Here is an 18,448-nt window from a genome sequence, read left to right on the forward strand (position 1 = left end):
ATTCGATGAGATTGTTATAGTGCAGCACATCTTTCACTTTCGGATCTTTTTTTATCTGCAAAAGAAGAGAACATATTAGAGCAGCTGGCTGCATAAGATTGCCGTGTCATCAAGAGGTACCAATATCATTCGCTCATACGATAGGGTTGGCTGGCTAGTGATATTTTTTCACTCTCTCTCTCTCTCTCTCTCTCTCTCTCTCTTTCCTCTCATTTAACTAGGAGCACGTGAAGAGCTTGGGCATTTGTTGCCTTCCACTATGTGGCCGATGCCATATTTCGCAAAATTATGCCACATAACACGCATCGATGTCAAATCAAAAAGATTTTGGCACCGCTCTCGCGATGTGAGAGAGTTGGCACCGCTGTGCACATAGACCCACATGTATAAACAAATCAATCAAACCAACTACACCAGCCTCACACTCTCCCAAACAAGTGTTTTTTTATTACCTCAGTCCTCTCTCTCTCTCCCACGCAGTGTTTTTTCATTGCGTGAGTTAATTTGGCACCGGAGCAAAGTAGGTGATCCAGATTGGGACACCAGGTGAGGAATGGAGGGGCATCGATGCCAAAGGCATCACAAGTGAATTTGGCACATGATTTGGCCTACATAGCCCACTTTTGTAATACTACCTCATATTTAGTACAAAATTTTGACCGTAGATTTACCTAAGAAAATGCCAATGCATGTCACTAAAAATTAAACCATTTGAAATTATGTTCAAATACGAATCCAACGATATAGTTCTTAGTGACATGCATTAACATTTTGTCAGTACGAAGCGTGAGTACGTGCACGGTGCACCTATTTTCTTCTTGTATACGTACACCACCTACGTGGGGTTGTGTGAGAGAGATACAAACCTAGAGAGATATAGTGTGTGGGTTCTTGAGCGTTTTTTTTGTGGGGGGGTCAATCAAAAAATGTAACATATGCAATGTGTGTGAAATAGAGTCCTGGATATAACATATATATAGAGGGGGCAATCCACGAGAAGAGAGTGGAGTTATCATCAGCTTGAGGTGTCCATAGAATCGAAGAGAGGGATGATGTGTGTGTGTGTGTGTGTGCGTGCGCGATCGATAGAGTGCCATTGAATTTGTGTGTGCCCACGTCAAAGATATAGAGTGGCTGGCCTACTGGAACGTGAGATGGGACATGTGCAGTTTGTCTCTGTGGCATGGATACCTACCTGCAGCGCTCGACTATCAGTGTGTGGTGGGGGAAGAGAGAGGCCCAATTAACTATAGAGGTACAATGGCTGGTATATGTGTGGAGGAGGAGAGAGGCCTAAATCATTTATTAAGGAGATCGATCTGCCTCATGTATTAAGGGAGATCGATCAGCATCCATGCATATGTGCAGGAGATGAATAAGGTTGGGAGAGAGACAGAGCTAGAGTGTTGGAGGGGGTGGTAGTGGAGTTGCTTCTAACAAATGGTGGGATAGGCTTGCTAGAAAAACGGAGGGCATGCCCGCAATATCAATAAGAGAGGAGATGGATGCTTGTTGTCTGTGCACGTGCGTGTGAGAGACGGGTCAGGAGGCATGCGCGAATGATGAGGGGGACGATGTGGCTGTGGGTAAGCAGACGTAACTACATAGGAAGATCAATCACCCTTTGTAAGAGAAAGGAGAGACATAACTTGTGAGGTACGTCGATCGATGGGGGGGGGGTAGTTAAAGTCGATCTAGGTATATGTTGGGAGAACGATCGGTATACATGCATGTGTGTGTTAGAAGCAAATGATGCACGAGGAGAAGGATAGAGAGAGAGGGATGCATGTAGGAGGTAGTACGAGAGGCATACTATATCGAGGGGGAGGAGTGTGCGAGTACGAGAACGATGAAAAGAGTGGTGGGAGTGAGGCATGGACGGTGACAAGAGAAGAGGGGAAGCTTGTGTTTGTGCTAGGCACACCTGGCTAGAGAGGCATATCGATCGATGTGTGCCGTAAAGAAGGAGCTGGGGGCCTACACACACCATGGGTGAATGACCTAAAGTGAAAAGACTAATTTGCGCGATGGAGCTAGAGAATGCTGAGGGAGGATGAGAGGGATGCGGGCGTGTGCATGCACAAGAGAAAGTTAGCGCTAGCTACAAAGATAAGAGGGTTGTGTGGGTGTAAAAGACGAATAGAGATCATATATACTTCATTATAAAAAGCGAATTCGGATATTTGAAGAATTAATCATAGTGTTTCAAACCGACGGATGTGTGAATATATATAACGGTGATACACATGGTGTGGTTATGAACATGGTATACTACATTTAATATATTTTATCTCTACTCTTATAAAAAAGATTTGTTGATGATGGTGTGCCTGCCATCCTGCATTATAGGCCGTCTGATTTATAACTGGCGGATAGCAAGGAAACTATGATGGTTGAAGTTGGCAACAATCATGATCGTAGATTCTTATTGAAATAGAGAAACGAATTCAAATTTAGTTCGAATTGCAGCGGTAGTATAGACATTTGGAATGCACTAAAATGTGTTGGGGAACGTAGTAATTTCTAAAAAATTCCTACGCACACGCAAGATCATGGTGATGCATAGCAACGAGAGGGGAGAGTGTTGTCTATGTACCCTCGTAGACCGAAGCGGAAGCGTTGAAGCAACATAGAGGAAGTAGTCGTACGTCTTCCCGATCCGACCGATCCAAGCACCGTTACTCCGGCACCTCCGAGTTCTTAGCACACGTTCAACTCGATGACGCACCCAGAGCTCCGATCCAGCAAAGCTTCGAGGAGGAGTTCCGTCAGCACGACGGCGTGGTGACGATGAAGATGTTCTACCGGCGCAGGGCTTCGCCTAATCACTGCAACGATATGACCGAGGTGGAATATGGTGGAGAGGGGCACCGCACACGACTAAGGAACGATCACGAGGATCAACTGTGTGTCATAGGGTGCCCCCCTGCCCCCGTATATAAAGGAGGGAGGGGTAGGTGCGTCCGGCCCCAAGGGGTGCGCCTGGAGGAGTCCTACTCCCACCGGGAGTAGGACTCCCCCTTCTCTTGCCTTGTTGGAGAAGGAAAGGGGGAGGGAGAAGAGGAAAGGGGGGCGCCGCCCCCCCTTCCTTGTCCTATTCAGACTTGGGGGGAGGGGGCCCGTGGCCTGCCCTGGCCGGCCCCTCTCTTCTCCCTTATGGCCCATGTAGGCCCATTAACCCCCCGGGGGGGGGGGGGTCCGGTAACTCCCCGGTACTCCGGTAAAATGCCGATTTCACCCGGAACGATTCCGATGTCCCAATATAGGCTTCAAATATATCGATCTTTATGTCTCGACCATTTCGAGACTCCTCGTCATGTCCGTGATCACATCCGGGACTCCGAACAACCTTCGATACATCAAAAATGCATAAACTCATAATAACTGTCATCGTAACGTTAAGCGTGCGGACCCTACGGTTCGAGAACAATGTAGACATGACCGAGACACGTCTCCGGTCAATAACCAATAGTGGGACCTAGATGCCCATATTGGCTCCTACATATTCTACGAAGATCTTTATCAGTCAGACCGCATAACAACATATGTTGTTCCCTTTGTCATTGGTATGTTACTTGCCCGAGATTCGATCGTCGGTATCCAATACCTAGTTCAATCTCGTTACCGGCAAGTCTCTTTACTCGTTCTGTAATACATCATCTCACAACTAACATATTAGTTGTAATGCTTGCAAGGCTTATGTGATGTGCATTACCGAGAGGGCCCAGAGATACCTCTCCGACAATCGGAGTGACAAATCCTAATCTCGAAATACGCCAACCCAACATGTACCTTTGGAGACACCCGTAGAGCTCCTTTATAATCACCCAGTTACGTTGTGACGTTTGGTAGCACACAAAGTGTTCCTCCGGCAAACGGGAGTTGCATAATCTCATAGTCATAGGAACATGTATAAGTCATGAAGAAAGCAATAGCAACATACTAAACGATCGGGTGCTAAGCTAATGGAATGGGTCATGTCAATCAGATCATTCAACTAATGATGTGATCTCGTTAATCAAATAACAACTTCTTTGTCTATGGTTAGGAAACATAACCATCTTTGATTAACGAGCTAGTCAAGTAGCGGCATACTAGTGACACTCTGTTTGTCTATGTATTCACACATGTATTATGTTTCCGGTTAATACAATTCTAGCATGAATAATAAACATTTATCATGAAATAAGGAAATAAATAATAACTTTATTATTGCCTCTAGGGCATATTTCCTTCAAAATGTTGGTATGAGTAGGTTACATGCATTATACAGCAAGCGAAAATATTTAATCGGACATAACATGGATTCATACTCCCTCCTTCCATCTATATAGGGCGTAATGAGATTTTTAAGACCGCCTTTGACTATTGACAAGATTAATAGTACATGACATGCACAATGTGAAAATTATATCATTGAAAGAACCTTTCACAGACGAATTTAACGGTGTGCTTTGTTTAAGTTGCATGTCATATATCATTGCTCTAATATTTGGTCAAAGTTAGCATCGAAAAACGCATTAGGCCCTATATAGATGGAAGGAGGGAGTAGCTTTGAATAGCATTTGTATAGTAAAACGGGGCAAGACTCTCTCTTTGTGTGGTGTGAATAGTTTTATTTTTTTCGTTTTCTTTTTGGTTGAGGGAAGTGCGAATTGATTTGGTACGTACAAGTACAATATTACGACACGTTAGGCTTGTCCCTAAAATTCAACCCGCGTCTTGTTATATCCTGAAAATTCAGATATCGTGCTCCCAAAACTGGCACCTTCACAACCCGCGCCTTGCTATCCCGAAATTACAACGCGCGCGAAAACTCCCTCCAGCTGCCAAATCCCGACACACAAAATCCCCCTTCTAACCCTGAGCCGAAAGGGCCGCTAGTTCAAATTGGTGGTGGGGGGGGTACTTTTATAACACACCCTACATTTTGGACAAGCGCGTTCCCAAGTCATGCTTCACCCACTCCCATCGCCCTCTTTTCGCCATTCGTAATCCCAGGCCGCCATAACCTCTCCGCTCCAGCCGCGAAACCCCACCCTCCTCCGTCCACCACGTCACCGCTGCCCAGCCGGAGCCTCTTCCCCGACGACGTCATCCACCGCAACAACTCGACGTCCCTCATCCACCTCCCCGAATGAGGATCCGTCGTCCATCTTGCCGTCCCGCCGGTTCAGCCGCCCCGTCCTCCACCTCCAAGGAGCTGCTCCGATGATCGCCTTGTCTATCGCGGCTGCTCCAACCCTATAGCGCCGCCTTAACCTGCTCCACCAGAACCGCAACATCCTCACCGACTCCTCGGACGAAGACGAGGCCTACTCGGCGCCACCAAAGAGGTTGTACACTCATCGCATCGCACCTTCTCCTTAACTCGACCTCCCGGCGCTGACGGTGCTCCATCCCGCACCCCCATGGAGCGGCTACCTTGAAGCCGGCGCCACGGGCGACATCTCCATGGCGGCTCTGCCCCAGTGCGAGGCTCCTTCGGCAACGGCGTCCATACCAGCCGGATCTGCTGCTCCTGCTCTCGCTCGATCGCGCGCTCACCCAGCTGGTGCTGCTGCTCTCCCCCTCGCTTGTGCTACTGCTCTGCTCCGATTAAGCCACACTTCAGTCGACTGAATCGACTTTTGGGTCAGTCGATTTTCAGGGGTTGGGGGGGGGAGGGCTCGCCGGAGTTAAGGAAGAACCACCCGCAGCGGGGACGAGGGCTCGCCAGAGAGGTACCCCACTATCTATCTTAGGGTTCAGGGTGGTGGGGGCGGGGGGCCTAGAGGGCTGGCCGGGGCGGCGGTGGCGAGTTGTTTCGGGGCGGCGAGGTGGCGCTGGGGCCGGCGGTTCGGCCGGTGGTGGCTGGCGGCCCAGGGGGGTGCAGGTTGAAGATGAACTATAGGCCCTCCCTAAACTACATGTCAAGTGGCTCTCTGCTACCATTGCGTTCAGTTTCGATAGTAGCATTCAGATTCCACAGTAAATTTCAGTTTCGATAGTTAAGTTCAGAGTCAAAAGTTTTTACCTCATCTGTTGTAGTCATGTGGTTTTTGGTGATGTTAATTTTACATCCATTTTACATCATCTATTGGAGATGCTATTAGAATCCCACTTGAGATTGACGATGTCTGTCTTGTGCTGCTTCAGCCTTGACGTCTTACGGCTCACCGGAGCTGCTCATACGACAGAACGATCCATCACAAAAGAGCAGTGCCCTGGACGCCGTCTACAGATTCCTCAGATCTTCCTCTACACCTCCGACAGCCACCTCTGCCTCAACTGCTTCAGCGACCAACCCAATGATGCCGAGGTCGACACGGCTACGGCAAAGAGGTTGTACACTTGTTGCATCACTTATTACTATACATTCACGTTGATCCATTAGGGATATTTTGGTTCAACGGAAAAACATCGATCCACTGGTTGTTACCATCACTCTAAATTTCTGCATGCTCTCCTTACATAATCCCACCATATTTTTTCGTATGCATGTCAGATATTGTACACAGTCATGCTGAACATGTAGAGCAAAAGGGAAGAGTTTTGCGCGGCAATACAATGTCATGCAGACATCGCTCCATGGTGGGTTCAATGGCAAACCCTCCCCACCCTCTCCAGTTTGTAATCCAGAGGAAGATATCTGTTCTGAGGCGGATTCGGACGCCGCTGACCACTCCTATTTACCCTCCAAGGTGTTTGCTCTACCTTGGCATGATGATGTTAGTCATATCATGCATATGTTGCCTTGCAGTGCCTACTTTTGACATCATATATGTCATCTGCTTAGTTTAGACATGTTCTGTAATGCCACCTGTTTAGTTTCTATATCATATATGGGAATTATGCAGTCTCATGTCTTTTAGCCAGCCATAATATATGTGAAATGTGCAATGCCATCCTGTTTAACCAGGCATCATATATTTGAATGATATCTTGCCCATCCTTTTCTTCATTACATTTCCATTTGTCGACAATGTTTATACATTAGACTACTCTTCCTGTGAATCAGCCATTTGGGTGGGAGATGGAAAAATCTGGAGTGAAAACAAGGCCTTCAGAGCAGACAGTGCTACCTGTCGAAGCAGATCTCTTGTTGGGTACCGATAGCTCCTCAGAGATGGATTCAGAGACAGATGACCAGTCCCTATTCCCCCACTAAGGTGTATGCTCTAATTTGGCACGATTATACTGCTCATATCATGCATACGGTGTCTTGCATTGCATAGTTTAGACATCATATACACAATATTCAACACCATGTTCTTAGTTCAGGCATCATATCAAATGCCCTCTGTTTAGCATATAAATCATATATGTGAATTAAAAGATGCGATCCTGATTACTTAGATAACATGTAGGTGAATTATGTCATGCGATCCTGTTTAGTTATTCATCATATCTTTGAATTATGTTATGCTATGCTATCCAGTTTAGATAGACATCATATATATGTGAAATTATGTCATTCTATCCATTTTAGTTAAACAATATACATGTCAACTATTTCATGCCCTATTTTTTCCACACTATCTATTGCATCCGTCTCTCATACAATGTCTGTACATTCAACTGTGTTTCCTGTTTATCAGCCATTTGAACTGGAGCGGGTGATGCCAGTATCTAGCGGACTAAAAACACGGTCTTCAAATAAAACAGTGCTACCTCTTGGTGGAGATAGCACCCCGGTTGTACATGCACAAGAACCAGCCCTACCACACATAACCCAAACTCTCGTAGATTGTACCCCTACTATGATGGACAAAGAACCAGCTTCACCCAATCTAACCCCAACCCCAGCCGATAGTAACCCAGTTGCTGTTGACACAGCACCATCTCCACCACAGAGCTCCCAAACAAGAGCAGTTAGTAAGGCAGCTCCAGTGCCCAAAGGGCTAGTACTATCACGGCGAACCCCAACTCCACCAGTTAGTACGCCTATTCCTGTGGAGGAAGCACAACCAGCTAGTCGTAGTTTAGCATCTATCGCATTTCATGTTGTTAAATCGTATGTGCGTATCTTCCCATCTTGGAAATATTATACTGAAGATGAAGGAAAATGCCAGTTGCAGGTGTTTGTCCAGGAGTTATGTGTAAGTAATGTTATTCATGGCAATTACTTTGCTTCGTCCCATACATCCTACCTCCATGATGGTTATAATACATCAAATTTTCCCATTTTTCTCTATAGAGAAGGACCGATTTGGAAACTTAGGATGAGGTAACCTATGCTAATACCTCTGCTATCTTCAAGAATGCTTGGTGGCAGTATCGGAATTACCTGAAGAAAACGTACTTCACCGGCAAAGAAAGTCATCAAATTCCCTTACGTTCTCCTGAGACACATTTACTGGAAGATGACTGGGAACGCCTTGTTCTGTACTGGTCCCGAACCAAGAATGTGGTAAGGTCTATGAGCTCATTTTCTATTTTTAAGTATTATATTCTTGCGTCTTACTATATTCTGTTCATGTAGAACAAGTGCCTAAACCTGAAGAACAACTGTTCTAATTTAAGATTCCATTGCTACCATAGGACATAGATATATGTTTGTTTGATGCTTTTATTATGTACTAGTACTTGGCAATAGAAGACTTGGTAGTTTAATCATGTCCACCTTACTAATGAACTGGTTCACCGAAATGAGTTTCATATACAAGTACATGCTAAACTTGTTATGTGTCTGCTTGTTTCTTCTTTTAGAATGCAGACAGAATATTGATGCAGATAAGGTAAGGGAAGAGTGCCTTATTAAGCAACGGTAAAGGAAGTAATGCAGATAAGGTTCAGGATAGTGACACATCCTGTCTTGGTTTAGTGTTGGAGTTACTGGCCACTACCGCTTGCACAAGCTATTCAAACTCACTGTCTGAATCAGTTCGGTTTCTTGAGTCTCAACGACAAGCTGAAAGACTGCGGAAGTCCCTGGAGCATTCAGATGCATACTTTCTGGTGCAACAGCAAGCGTTGGAGGATTTTAGCGCCAAACAGGACAAAGCCAATCAGCTTGCTAAGCTTATTGCCAGCATGGTGGATACCTAGGATAACGTTTCTTGAGCTCTTCTGAAGTTGTTTCAGTTATGCTCTTGTTTTGCTGCCGTGTTTATTTGCACTGGTGGTCAATTTTGACGGCTAGTGTATATGATATGCTGCTTTGTTCCCTATATTTGCACTGGCGGCGAACTTTGATGCCCAGTGGATGTAATATGTGTAATAGCCGTGATAGCCTAGCGTTAGTTTCTTGCTTATTTATTTCCTTGTTGTCTTGTTTATTCGTTTGCTTGTAGTCATTGCAGTTATTTTTCTGCGGTTAACTAGTGGCTGCAATAACCTATTTTTTAAAACTAGGCCACAGTAACCATGGGCTAATATTTATTGTAGTGACACTTGGGCCTCCTATGGGCCGTAGAAACAGTGGGCCTTCTATGGGTCGTAGAAACAGTAGGCCTTCTACGGGCCGTAGAAACAATGGGCCTTCTACGGGCCGTATCATCAATGGGCCTTATACGGGCCGTATGATCGATTGGCCAAACATGGGCCAATAACAGGCCGCATTATGGCCGTAAGTAAACGAATGCTGGAAATGAGCCCAAGAATAAATGGGCTCTGAGAAGGCCGATAGATAACATGGGCTGGAAACGGCCCAACGGAATAACGGGCCGTTTATGGGTATAAAGTGATACACTGTTCATTACGGGCCAGTTTCACCATGGGCCGTTAATGGTTGTGAAGTGATACACTGTTCATTACGGGCCAGTTTCACCACGGGCCGTTAATAGGCCAAGAGTTAGATAGGGCCTCATATGGGCCGAAAGACGTCATGGGCCATACATGGGCCAGAAGTGAAAATGGGCTCGAATCATATTGGATGGCCCAGATGACACTACTGGGCCTAATTCGAATAGGGCGTAACGGGCCTTAGGTTAGCAGGCTGTAAATGGGCTATATGCGTACAGGCCGTTAACATGCTTTCCATGGGCCGGCCCGCCAGCTTTTGACCAAGTCAAATGGGCCGGCCTTTTCACAGGAATGGGCCTCTGTTGGGCCATGCCACGTGTCGACATATCATAGGCGCCTATCTGACCCACTGACGAGCTGACACGTGTTTCGTCCGGCCAATAAGAATTTTACACGTGGAAATTTCCCATTGGTCGGGGCTGTTAACGGGTTATCGGATCCAAAACCCGACCCGATAGCTTAACGGCGTTCCGTTACGATGGATGCCACGTGTCAGCCACCCTTGACGAAAGCACTTCTGTGACGCGCGATTTATCGTCATGGAAGTGGACACTTCCGTGATGATAATTTTGGTAATGTCATGGAACACTTCTATGACAGCACAGGTATGATTATCTTGATTCTGTCATAAATTTGTCATGGATGTACATGCATGACAAAAAGCGACCTACTGTGACAAACACGTATCATCACGGAAGTGTATTTTTTTGTAGTGCATGATCATCATCATTAGCTTCCTCACTAATTGGTGTAGGAGTCACAGGAACAAATTTCTGTGATGAACTACTTTCCAATAAGGGAGCAGGTACAGTTACCTCATCAAGTTCTACTTTCTTCCCACTCACTTCTTTCGATAGAAACTCCTTCTCTAGAAAGGATCTATTCTCAGCAACAAATTTGCCTTCGGATCTGTGATAGAAGGTGTACCCAACAATTTCGTTTGGGTATCCTATGAAGATGCACATCTCCGATTTGGGTTCGAGCTTATCATTTTGAAACTTTTTCACATAAGCATCGCCGCCCCAAACTTTAAGAAACGACAGCTTAGGTTTCTTGCTAAACCACAGTTCATACGATGTCGTCTGAACGGATTTATATGGTGCCCTATTTAACGTGAATGCAGCTGTCTCTAATGCATAACCCCAAAACAAAAGTGGTAAATCGGTAAGAGACATCATAAATTGCACTATATCCAATAAAGTACGGTTATGACGTTTGGACACACCATTATGCTATGGTGTTCCAGGTGGCACGAATTTGTGAAACTATTCCACATTGTTTTAATTGAAGACCAAACTCGTAACTCAAATATTCGTCTCCGCGATCAGATTGTAGAAACCTTATTTTCTTGTCACGATGATTTTCCACTTCACTCTGAAATTCTTTGAACTATTCAAATGTTTCAGACTTATGTTTCATCAAGTAGATATACCCATATCTGCTCAAATCATCTGTGAAGGTCAGAAAATAACGATACTTGCCATGAGCCTTAACACTCATCAGACCGCATACATTAGTATGTATTATTTCCAATAAGTCAATTGCTCGCTCCATTGTTCCAGAGAACGGAGTCTTTAGTCATCATGCCCATAAGGCATGGTTCGCAAGCATCAAGTGATTCATAATCAAGTGATTCCAAAATCCCATCAACATGGAGTTTCTTCATGCGCTTTACACCAATATGACCTAAACGACAGTGCCATAAATAAGTTGCACTATCATTATTAACTTTGCATCTTTTGGCTTCAATATTATGAATATGTGTATCACTACGATTGAGATCCAACAAACCATTTTATTGGGTGTATGACCATAGAAGGTTTTATTCATGTAAACAGAACAACAATTATTCTCTAATTTAAATGAATAACTGTATTGCAATAAACATGATCAAATCATATTCATGCTCAACGCAAACACCAAATAACACTTATTTAGGTTCAACACTAATCCCGAAAGTATAGGGAGTGTGCGATGATGATCATATCAATCTTGGAACTACTTCCAACACACATCGTCACTTCACCCTTAACTAGTCTCTGTTCATTCTGCAACTCCTGTTTCGAGTTACTAATCTTAGCAACAGAACTAGTATCAAATACTGAGGGGTTGCTACAAACACTAGTAAAGTACACATCAATAACATGTATATCAAATATACTTATGTTCACTTTGCCATCCTTCTTATCCGCCAATCACTTGCGGTAGTTCCGCTTCCAGTGACTAGTCCCTTTGTAGTAGACGCACTTAGTCTCAGGCTTAGGTCCAGACTTGGGCTTCTTCACTCGAGCAGCAACTTGCTTGCCATTCTTCTTGAAGTTCCCTTCTTCCATTTGCCCCTTTTCCTGAAACTAGTGGTCTTGTTAATCATCAACACTTGATACTCTTTCTTGATTTCTACCTTCATCGATTTCATCATCATGAAAAGCTCGGGAATCGTTTTTGTCATCCCTTGCATACTATAGTTCATCACGAAGTTCTACTAACTTGATGATGGTGACTAGAGAATTCTGTCAATCACTATTTTATCTGGAAGATTAACTCCCACTTGATTCAAGCGATTGTAGTACCCAAACAATCTGAGCACATGCTCACTGCTTGAGCTATTCTCCTCCATCTTTTAGCTATAGAACTTGTTGGAGATGACATATCTCTCAACTCGGGTATTTGCTTGAAATATTAACTTCAACTCCTGGAACATCTCATATGGTCCATGACATTCAAAACGTCTTTGAAGTCCCGATTCTAAGCCGTTTAAGCATGGTGCACTAAACTATCAAGTAGTCATCACATTGAGCTAGCCAAACGATCATAACGTCTGCATCTGCTCCTGCAATAGGTCTGTCACCTAGCGGTGCATCAAGAACATAATTCTTCTGCGCAGCAATGAGGAAAAACCTCAGATCACGGATCCAATCCGTATCATTGCTACTAACATCTTCCAACTTAGTTTTTGCTAGGAACATATCAAAAATAAAATAGGGGAGCTAAACGCAAGCAATTGATCTACAACATAGAGATGCAAATACTACCAGGACTAAGTTCATGATAAATTTAAGTTCAATTAATCATATTACTTAAGAACTCCCACTTAGATAGACATCCCTCTAATCATCTAAGTGATCATGTGATCCAAATAAACTAAACCATAACCGATCATCACGTGAAATGGAGTAGTTTTCAATGGTCAACATCACTATGTTGATCATATCTACTATATGATTCACGCTCGACCTTTCGGTCTCAGTGTTCCGAGACCATATCTGCATATGCTAGGCTCGTCAAGTTTAACCTAAGTGTTCTGCGTGTGCAAAACTGGCTTGCACCCGTTGTAGATGGATGTAGAGCTTATCACACCCGATCATCACATGGTGTCTGGGCACGACGAACTTTGGCAACGGTGCATACTCAGGGAGAACACTTATACCTTGAAATTTAGTGAAAGATCAACTTATAATGCTACCGTCAATCAAAGCAAGATAAGATGCATAAAAGATAAACATCACATGCAATCAATATAAGTGATATGATATGGCCATCATCATCTTGTGCTTGTGATCTCCATCTCCGAAGCACCGTCATGATCACCACCGTTACCGGCGCGACACCTTGATCTCCATCGTAGCATCGTTGTCGTCTCGCCAACTTATGCTTCTACGACTATCACTACCGCTTAGTGATAAAGTAGAGCATTATAGGGCGATTGCATTGGATAAAATAAAGCGACAACCATATGGCTCCTGCCAATTGCCGATAACTCGGTAACAAAACATGATCATCTCATACAATAAAATATAGCATCACGTCTTGACCATATCACATCACAACATGCCCTGCAAAAACAAGTTAGACGTCCTCTACTTTGTTGTTGCAAGTTTTACGTGGCTGCTACGGGTTGAGCAAGAACCATTCTTACCTACGCATCAAAACCACAATGATAGTTAGTCAAGTTAGTGCTGTTTTAACCTTCTCAAGGACCGGGCGTAGCCACTCTTGGTTCAACTAAAGTTGGAGAAACTGACACCCGCCAGCCACCTGTGTGCAAAGCACGTCGGTAGAACCAGTCTCGCGTAAGCGTACGCGTAATGTCGGTCCGGTCCGCTTCATCCAACAATACCGCCGAACCAAAGTGTGACATGCTGGTAAGCAGTATGACTTGTATCGCCCCACAACTCACTTGTGTTCTACTCCTGCATATGACATCTACGCATAAAACCAGGCTCGGATGCCACTGTTGGGGAACGTAGTAATTTCAAAAAATTTCTTATGCACACGCAAGATCATGGTGATGTATAGCAATGAGAGGGGAGAGTGTTGTCCATGTACCCTCATAGACCGAAAGCGGAAGTGTTAGCACAACGCGGTTGATGTAGTCGTACGTATTCACGATCCGACCGATCAAGTACCGAACGCACGACACCTCCGAGTTCAGCACACGTTCAGCCCGATGACGTCCCTCGAACTCCGATCCAGCCGAGTGTTGAGGGAGAGTTTCGTCAGCATGACGGCCTGGTGACGATGTTGATGTTCTACCGACGCAGGGCTTCACCTAAGCACCACTACAGTATTATCGAGGTGGACTATGGTGGAGGGGGGCACCGCACATGGCTAAAAGATCAATGATCAATTGTTGTGTCTATGGGGTGCCCCCTGCCCCCGTATATAAAGGAGCAAGGGAGGAGGAGGCCGGCCCTAGGAGGGGTGCGCCAAGGGAGTAGGATTCCTACTCCTAGTTGGACTAGGTTTCCTCCTTTCCTAGTCCAACTAGGAGAAGGGGGGAAAGGGGGGAAGAGGAGAAGGAAGGGAGAGGGGGGCCGCGCCCCAAACCCCTTCTCCAATTCGGATTGGGCTTGGGAGGGGCGTGCGCCACCTCCTGGCTGCTGCCTCTCCTTCCCACTAAGGCCCATTAAGGCCCAATACTTCTTTCCTGTATTCCCGTAACTCCCCGGTACTCCGAAAAATACCTGAATCACTCGGAACCTTTCCGATGTCCGAATATAGTTGTCCAATATATCGATCTTTACGTCTCGACTATTTCGAGACTCCTCGTCATGTCCCCGATCTTATCCGGGACTCCGAACTACCTTCGGTACATCAAAACACATAAACTCATAATATAACTGTCATCGAAACATTAAGCGTGCGGACCCTACGGGTTTGAGAACTATGTAGACATGACCGAGACACGTCTCCGGTCAATAACCAATAGCGGAACCTGGATGCTCATATTGGCTCCCACATATTCTACGAAGATCTTTATCGGTCAGACCGCATAACAACATACACTGTTCCCTTTGTCATCGGTATGTTACTTGCCCGAGATTCGATCGTCGGTATCTCAATACCTAGTTCAATCTCGTTACCGGCAAGTCTCTTTACTTGTTCCGTAATACGTCATCCCGCAACTAACTCATTAGTTGCCATGCTTGCAAGGCGTAAGTGATGTGCATTACCGAGAGGGCCCAGAGATACCTCTCCGACAATCGGAGTGAGAAATCCTAATCTCAAAATACGCCAACCCAACAAGTACCTTCGGAGACACCTGTAGAGCACCTTTATAATCACCCAGTTACGTTGTGACGTTTGGTAGCACACAAAGTGTTCCTCCAGTAAACGGGAGTTGCATAATCTCATAGTCATAGGAACATGTATAAGTCATGAAGAAAGCAATAGCAACATACTAAACGATCGAGTGCTAAGCTAACAGAATGGGTCAAGTCAATCACATCATTCTCCTAATGATGTGATCTCGTTAATCAAATAACAACTCTTTGTCCATGGTTAGGAAACATAACCATCTTTGATTAACGAGCTAGTCAAGTAGAGGCATACTAGTAACACTCTGTTTGTCTATGTATTCACACATGTATTATGTTTCCGGTTAGTACAATTCTAGCATGAATAATAAACATTTATCATGAAATAAGGAAATAAACAATAACTTTATTATTGCCTCTAGGGAATATTTCCTTCAGATACGACCCAGAAGGCCATGGGCCAAGGGGCTTTGACATCTGCCCATCAAGGATACGGAGGGTGGCTTCCTACAGCCGAATACTGAGCTAGCCGACAACCCGGCGCTAGTAGTCGACCGGAGAGGAAGGGAGCAGTCGGCGAGGGCTACCTAGGATACCTCTCGCACACAATGTCTTAATGATGGCAGTTACCCAATGGCGATATAATCTAGTTAAATATGATAGTTACCGATAGTAAATGCCATGGTACAGTCGGCCACACCCGAGGCCATGAACAAGATTAATACTAGCCCATTATGTACCCCAACCCGACACACTCTATATAAGCCGGTGGGGAACTCCGGACTAAGGGTTGAACATCCACACATTGCACCTTACGCCAAGAGCAAAGAGCACCACATGAGTAGGGTATTACGTCCACCGCAGAGGGTATGAACTTGTATAACTCCTTGAGCATACTACCAATTGCACTGCTCGGTAGACACGATTTCCTCTACATTCCTACCCCCCAGTATTGTCACGATTATATTCATGACAGTTGGCGCCCACCATGGGGTAGGCGTCTAAGAATTCCACCTCACGAGAATCCTCATGGATAGAGGCAGCTGCCTCAATCTGATGTACGAAGACATAGTAAGGAATATGGGGATCGATCTGTCAAGGATCAAACCCAGTAACACCACCTTCAAGGGTGTTATTCCGGGAGTGGAGGCCTGCTGTACGGGCATGGTGACTCTGGAAGTAGTATTCGGCTCACCAGACAACTTCCGAAGCGAAGACTTGATCTTCGATACCGCACCTTTCCGCAGCGGCTATCATGCCCTCCTCGGTCGTACGACGTTCGCCAAATTCAATGCCATTCCGCATTACGCGTACCTCAAGTTGAAGATGCCCGGTCCTTCGGGCATCATAACAATCAACGTCAATACGGAATGCTCACTTTGGACCGAGGAACACACAGTGGCCCTAGCAGCCGAAGATCAAACCAGCCCCCATGGGTCCAGATACCGGCCCACCATAAAGGCCAGCGACAATAGTAAACTGGTCCGAACCCTCTCCCTGTGATGGGAACCGCATGCGTCTGTCGCAAATAGGGCCACGCGCCCCATGGAACGCCCAACACAGTCGTGCTCCACGTGCCTCGTTAGCACAACTTCGCGCTCAAGATACAATGGGTAGCCGTGAGGCCTATATTAATAGATCGACACCATGTGTTCGGCTAGACCAAACCACAGAATCACCTTGTCTTCGAACGGCACAGGGGTCAAGCCCGGATTCCCCCAGCATCAAGCTCCACAGGCAGGACCCCCCGTCAAGGTTTCACCGAAGGTCCCATCCCCCTCTCCCCATAGAAGCAAAGGCGCAGACGTGCAGCAAGGCACCGTTGAGGCTTTGACTCACACATCAAGACCCTACTGAAAGAACATACGGTGCCCCCATGTTTGGTTTTGGTAATTGATGACAATCTCTATGGACTAATGGTTGCCTTGAGCTATACTTGAAGGATTTGTCCATAGGCACTTCTTGAAGTCCATGTGTTGGTTTCAAGGAGTTTATGTGTTGACCAAGGTGCTTTTCAAGGAATTATCCAAAGATTGGTCATGTGAGAGTTGAGCTTATTGCAAGCATGTCTTGAAGAAGAAGATTGTGTGAACATTCAAGTTTACCTTCAAGACATCATCCTAATGAAGAACGTTGGAAAGATTCAAGGTTGATCAAGACTAAGTCAAGAGTGAATTAAGTTGATCAACACACAAAGCATACAAGATGTACCGAGAGGGATCAAGTGATTGTAGGGGAACGTAGTAATTTCAAAAAAATTCCTACGCACACGCAAGATCATGGTGATGCATAGCAACGAGAGGGGAGAGTATGATCTACATACCCTTGTAGATCGACAACGGAAGCATTGACACAACGTAGAGGAAGTAGTCATACGTCTTCCCGATCCGACCGATCCAAGCACCGTTACTCCGGCACTCCGAGTTCTTAGCACACGTACAGCTCGATGACGATCCCCGGGGTCCGATCCAGCAAAGCGTCGGGGAAGAGTTCCGTCAGCACGACGGCGTGGTGACGATGATGATGTTCAACCAGCGCAGGGCTTCGCCTAAGCACTGCAACGATATGACCGAGGTGATATATGGTGGAGGGGGGCACCGCACACGGCTAAGGAACGATCACGAGGATCAACTTGTGTGTCTAGGGGTGCCCCCCTGCCCCCGTATATAAAGGAGCAAGGGGGAGGCCAGCCGGCCCTATGGGGTGTGCCAAGGGAGGGGGGAGTCCTTCTCCTAGTGGGAGTAGGACCCCCCTTTCCTAGTCCAACTAGGAAAAAAGAGGGGGAAGGAAAGAGAGGGAGAGGGAGAGGGAAAGGGGGGCTGCGCCCTCCCCTCCTAGTCCAATTCGGACTCCCCATGGGGGGGGCGCCACCTCCTAGGCTGCAGCCCTCTCTCTCCCCTCTAGCCCACTAAGGCCCAATACTTCCCCGGGGGGTTTCGGTAACCCCTCCGGCACTCCGGTTTTCTCCGAAATCACCCGGAACAATTCCGGTGTCCGAATATAGCCGTCCAATATATCAATCTTTATGTCTCGACCATTTCGAGACTCCTCGTCATGTCCGTGATCACATCCGGGACTCCGAACAAACTTTGGTACATCAAAAATGCATAAACTCATAATAACTGTCATCGTAACTTTAAGCGTGCGGACCCTATGGTTCGAGAACAATGTAGACATGACCGAGA

This window comes from Triticum dicoccoides, chromosome 2A, assembly GCF_002162155.2.
Source record: "Triticum dicoccoides isolate Atlit2015 ecotype Zavitan chromosome 2A, WEW_v2.0, whole genome shotgun sequence".
NCBI classification, from domain to species: domain Eukaryota; kingdom Viridiplantae; phylum Streptophyta; class Magnoliopsida; order Poales; family Poaceae; genus Triticum; species Triticum dicoccoides.